Genomic DNA, 6,679 nt, shown 5'->3' with positions numbered 1-6,679 from the left:
GTGGGAGGCCAAGGTGTCGGGGGGAGCCATGCGTGACAAAACAGAGATCAGAGGATCATATGCAATCACGCACACGGGCAAGAAAACAAATGAACGCACGCACAAACACACACACACACACACACACGCACGCACGCACGCACGCACACACACACACACACACACACACACACACACACACACAGATTCCCACACACAGTCGAGACATATGCATGCCAAGAAAAAGGTGAAAATAAGGACATATCAGATGAAGACTTGTAAGGATGGGTCAGACTTAATCAGAGGCATCCAAACACAGAACTGTAATCTGTTTATCTTTCACACTCTCTCTCCCACACTAAGGATAATCCACATTGTGCATGCAGACAACAGTGAGGATGAGGAAACACAATACTGATTTTAGATTTCCTTATGCGTATGGAAATGATGAATTACATGGAAACCCACAGTGGCACCAATGTACCACACGCACGCCCAAACACCGACACAGAAGTGTTTCTACACACCGAATAATTACAGAGCGTTTTCAACACACCATTTGCTGATAACACATTCCCACATTTCATGAGCAACATCTAGACCAGAACGATATTATATTTGAACACAAACAAACACACACACATTGAGAGGACGCGACTGAATAAATAAATTGAAAGCTTCAAATTTGACAGCTGACTCGACAGCTGTTGGCCGATTTGTCTGGAAATCCGACATATACAATTGTGTTAGGCCAGAATCCACTGTGGAACTACCAACACGTTGCGTCTAAAATGTGATGACCAACAATGATTTTAGTTCTCAATATATGCTGCTGGTGAAAACTATACGCCTTGCAATGTCTGCATCACAGACAGATGGAAATCAACAGGGAAAAAAATCTATTAATTTGTTGCAGCAGCTTAAAAATGATATGGATCTTTGCATATCCCTATCCGACACCAACAAACACACGTATAGGCAGAAACACAGACTGAACAACATACATGCACTAGACGCACAGCGAGCATACGCACGGTTCTCCCTGGGAAAGCATCAAGCTAGAGGAGCAGCAGACACAATGGAGTGTTTAAGTATGCAGCTAACTTTATGCCTGGGTGGAAGAGGAGCTTTGAAGGAATCCGCTGAGGGACACCCAACCTCCCTCTGAACTGAGCCTGTACCTCCTCATCAGAGAGAGAGAGAGAGAGAGCAACGTGGAGAGGGAGAAGGAGAGACAGAGGGGGGAGGAGAGGCAATGAAAGATAAAGATAGAGGGGACGAGATGGTGAGTTGGAAGGGAGACAGATGGAGGGAGGGAGGCAGAGGGCAGGAGAGGTGGCAGCAACAAGGTCTTTGTTGGTCTAGTCCCTGCGCCTTCTGCACAATTGCTCTTGGTTAGGTTGATGTGTGAGAGTCCCTAACCGGCAGCGGTCACGTTGTTCCGAACCGTACATACACACACACACACAAATTCACTCACTCACACACACTGCCTATTCACTCTTCAGTAGGCGCCATGCTTAACTCCCAGTATGACCTTCATTGAGATGGATTGCATGCAAATGTAATGACTTTCCTGAGAGAAAAACCACAGGCCAAATCAGCTTTGCATTGCATAATAATGCTGGACTTGGTAATCAATAACACAAACACACAAACACACATCCATAATGGAGTGCACAGCCTGCACATGGAGAAAATGTCTCAGCAGAGGCCAACAACATCACAATGGATGGAGCTAACCACCAGTGGTGAGCTGTGCAATGCATAAACAAGGAGCTATTGACGATAAATGCCTGCATCCATTTCCACCCATCAAACACTTCCCTAAACTGCTTAAGTCTGGAACAACATGTGAAAGCTTTTCACACCCCAAATGTTTTGCTCGGGGTTATCTTTGGCCATGAGTAAAGACTAGTCCCAACCTAATTTGGCTTCATTTTACACTGAACCTCTTGGCCAGCAGCACAGTTTAAGTTATCTATTGTTCATGCTGCAAATAGATGCTAATTTGGGCCCAGAGCAGACTTTTTATTAATGAGTGGTTTGTTTGAAATCAACAACAGTCAACGCATACTAAAACTTCTGAAATGTGATAACATTAAATATAGTGAAGTGCAAAAAGCCCCTAAGTTACTTAACGTTCGCTTTTATGATAAACTCCTCCGGGTGCCTGGTCACCGCTTCTGTTGTTTAATCCTCACAGACGGCTTTTCATTTTTTCCCTCTATTTTTTGTTTTGTAGGACAACATTACACAATGTAACTAGAGCATCATTTTCACACATAACAAAAAGCAGCAAAAAAAGCAACTAAGAGCAAAACTGTGCCACAAATCTAACAGCTTTCTATGGTTGCATAGCAACAATGTTAGGCTCAGATTGCAATATATATATGCCCCTGACCATAGGGGTTTTTGAACCCGGTGCCACTCCGAAGTGGAAACACTCAATCTGCAGCCTCGTTTCTCATTTCTAAGCCTCTAAGCCGTATATAGTTTTAGACCCAGGAGTACCTGAGTTCTACGCCTGAACCCAGGGTTGTTTGGATTACAAAGTGGAACAGACAGCAACACACCAAATGGAAAGTATAGTCAGTGGGATTTTCTTGCAGTCAGCACAGGTTGCTGTTTTTTATTTCCTAGTGTCACAGTTTTAGGGTCCCATAATGAAAAGCTGCCATTGTGTTTGTTTACCTCCTCTTCATCTCTCGATGTGACATTAGCTCGAGATGAGTCACCAGCAGTGAGTTCATCTCATTGTCACAGATATTTCCCTCTCGAGTGTGTCTAAGTCTCACCTCGTTGGTGTTCCAGCGATGGCGCTCCTTGGGCAGAGAGGAACATTTGGGCAGACACTCCAGCAGCTTCTTCGGAAGGTAGATCTTCAACTGGCCGGGCTCATCTGCATCAGAAGGGGGTGACGATAAAGGAAGATAAATGAGGGATGAGTGGGAAGAGGAGAGGAATTTCTCATCAGACACAGAGGCATTGTGTGAGGAGAATACCAATACAAAAAAACAGCATCTCTGGAATCCGGATGAATAAAACCATAACACTTCTATCGTGTAACAGTGTAATGGCTGACCTTAGGCAAGTGTATTCGCACAAAGATTAGTTCATGCCCATGAAGGACAAACGCTCAATCCAGGACTTGATTTGTGATAGCTTGCTGGGATTTCCGATTCATCAAAAATACAGCTGAGCATTTTTGGCATAGCAGTGAAAAGATGTCACCAAGTATGTTATTTCTAAAGCAGGAACAGGATAACATGTATTTCTTACTCATGTATGTGTTATTCACAGTCATATTAGAGAGGTAGGGTTGACACTTGGGCTCTTCAGGGTACAAACAATAATTAAGAGTGCGGTGCGCAGAGGGGGCGACAGTGCATTTATTTTTGGATGGCAGGTGGAGCGGCACAGCGCACCTGTGGCCCACCTGGACAAAGATTGGGATTAGGAAGAATCCATTATCATACATTATCAGTGCATCTGGGGCCAATCACATGGGCATCTTTTATCCCCTTTAAAAGCAATGCTCTCCCCACAGTGTTATCCAGAAAGTTTGGTACTGGGAGTAGAGACTCAAGACTAGCTTCCTGAGAGGAAACGTATCTCTTTTTACAGGAGCTGGAGCATCATCAGAACAAATATACAAGAGCCAAAATGTTTCCACAGGAGGCTAAGGTTTAGATCATATTTGTAGACACATTTTAATGACATTTCTGGGAGCTTCATGCTTTCTGTGCCAATAAAACATTGATCCTAACGCTAAACATTACCATAATAATGTAAGTTGGTTACCTTTACTCCGTCTGCATTATTACCTGAAATAAAGTAAATATTTCCAGAAAATCCCATAAAAAAGACCGAAATGTTTCCCCTTTGTAGCCAGAGACTAATACAGTTTATTCCTCTCTCATAAAACTCTATTGTTGTCCCAAAACAGTTAGTTTTCACATCAGTGAGCTATACCGTCGCACTGGGTGACTTGTTTCTTCATTACCATGAACATAGGTACAGCAGCTTATTTTAAGTGAATCCTACAAACACCGTCCTGCTGCTGTAAATACCCACTAGAGCACACAACCCACAGCTGAATACAGCCCTACATAAATGCACCTTTGACTTCTGTTTGTAACAGTCTTAACACCACAGTGTCCAGCCGTTCAATGAAGCTATTAAGCAATTAAAAATTGGTGTTGACAATGACACAAATAACCTTGTGTTAATTAAAAGAGAATGTGTCAGTGTTATGCAATGTGATAACTGGTAGAAGTACAACTTACTGAACAGCAAAACATGAATAATATGAGTTTGTGTATATTTAGCGAGACCTTTAAGGATCTTTGATTTATTTTGTATGAACTTCTATTCTGATCTGTTTTATGGCAGTCAGTTTTTGCCTCTGAGTTCTGTTACTGTGAAGCACTTTCGAAAAATGTATTGTATCTGCTATACAAATAAAGGTATCATTATTATTTGTATTATTGAAAGTGCGTTGCACCAAAGCTGTATAGTCAGAGCAAACTGCTCCTACTGCGCCTCTCCTCCCACTGCGGGGCGCGGAGAATCTCCAAAACACTGAATAGTTGCAGGTGAGGAAAAAAAAAATTCCTCTGCGCCTCAGGAAAGTACTACTTCACCAGCGCACAGCGTCCACACAAAGATAGAGCCCCTGGTGAGTGTGTGTGTCTGTGTGTGTGTGTGCCTGTTTGTGAATGTGTGCCCAACGGGTGTGCCGCTCAGAAGTCAAAGAGAGCAAGCACTCAAAGGTTATTGATAAGCATTTGAGTAGAGGGCGTCCATTCATGACTCCCCTGGGAAGATAGGAATTATACTTTACCTGAGGGCACACGACAGAGCGAAGAGAAAAAGAGAGATAGGTGGGGTGGGAGGGTCAGAGTGTGAGACAGAGAGAGGCGGTTAATGAAGAAAAAAGAAACTTAAGGAGAGAGAGAGAGAGAGAGGGAGAGAGAGAGAGAGAGGGAGAGAGAGAGTGTGAGAGAGAGAGAGAGAGAGAGAGATAGGCCCATAGGAATTAAGTTGAGGCAGTCAGGCAGAGAGAGAGAGAGGGAGAGAGAGAGAGAGAGAGAGCAGGGGAGATTTAGAAAGTAAGAATCTTGCAAGGACAAGATATAGAACAAGGTAACACAAAGACGCAAAGAGGGAACAGGACAGGAGTGAGGTCTGTGTGTGTGTGCTCATCGATGTCTGAGCATGTGTGTGTTTGTGTCAGTAGAAAGTGTGTTCGGGCACGTATGCTCCCCCTAATCAATTATGCATTTATTAATAGAAGGCCTGAGAAGACAACATTTCAAACAGCTGAACGGTGCAGCAGCTTAGTTAAACAGCTGAATGGTGCAGCTTAGTTAAAGCCTAATTTCTTTTTTAGCAGCACTCCAGCCGCTCTGCTATGAATGCCAATCAGCGTTTAAACCCCACCCCTCCTGGCTATAACCCCCTCCCCTCCCCCTGCTGTTCTGAAGAATTCTCATCAGAGCCTCGCCTTTGAAATGTACCAGAACCACCACATCAAACAAGCCCGTTGCACATGCGTAGGCACACATAAACACTGGCGCACACACACACGCACGCTTTCAAACATGCAAACATGCAAACAGGCACATACACACACGACGCCTGCCGATCAAAGAATAGACATCACAGTATTGTCCCAGAGTGGCGTTTTTTAACAGTGACCTTGGTACCGAAAACCCTTTCAAAGCACATGGACATCTTAACCTTTCCTTACACTAACTCCCCCGCTGACGAGGAATGGAAGACCAACTTTGCAGATTTGTCGAATCCTGATGAGCTTTTACACCCCAAAGGGTTGTATCTTGTATTTCTAACAATCCTGAACCAGCAAATGCGTCCCTGTTTTAAAAAATTCAGCCTGGGTACTGTCGCAAATCGTCTTTTCCATCTGTTCCGAATGGCTCTCAGTGGAGCTATACCGTGGTGTGACATGGGGCAAAAACGTCTCTTCTGTTTCTGGCTACCCAGGAAAATGAAGCATCCTGGGACACGGGGAAGACACATTTAAATATGTAAATTCAGTGCTGCTCCCATTTATATTTGAAATAATAAAACCGTTTCAATACCTGCATTGCTTCATGCGAGTCCCTCGGCAGTAAGCCACACATTTCTGTCTGTACATAGATCACTCACTAATCTAGTAAAAAGAGTCCAAAGCCTGAATGCTAATGTGGGACTTCGGGCTCGTTAAGTCATATAGAGAAATATGTGCGAAAAAGTGAAAAATGTTCGACCAAAGTGAAACATCGCTTTAGTTGCCCATCAAATGCCATAATTTAGACTGGAATCACACAGAAGAGCGGCCTCCGACTGATGAATATTTTACCTAATAAAACTGTCATCTCCATATTTAACACAGAAACAAGCCAATGCCCTTGTGAGATGGCTGTCAGTTAATTATAAAACTCTCCTCAGTAAAGAGAGAGAAAAACGCTCCAAATGCAACTCTTAACTCTCCCCCTACTGATATTAGGAGGCGTCAGGGGAAATTTTCACATTTTCCCCCTTTTCGGGATGAAATTAATGTGACAGAAAGAAAGGCTCATTGCACAGCAGCTAGATAGAGGGATGGTGTGGGAGGGTGGAAGGGCAGGAGGGAGAAGAAAAGGGGGGAGCATAGCATGGGATGAGTGAGAGTGCAGGAAGAGGGAGGGAGAGA

The sequence above is a fragment of the Notothenia coriiceps genome, unplaced genomic scaffold (assembly GCF_000735185.1).
Source record: "Notothenia coriiceps isolate Sejong01 unplaced genomic scaffold, NC01 NC01_scaffold00034484, whole genome shotgun sequence".
NCBI classification, from domain to species: domain Eukaryota; kingdom Metazoa; phylum Chordata; class Actinopteri; order Perciformes; family Nototheniidae; genus Notothenia; species Notothenia coriiceps.
The sequence above is the reverse complement of the archived record's forward strand: the minus strand, read 5'-3'. Positions refer to the sequence as shown.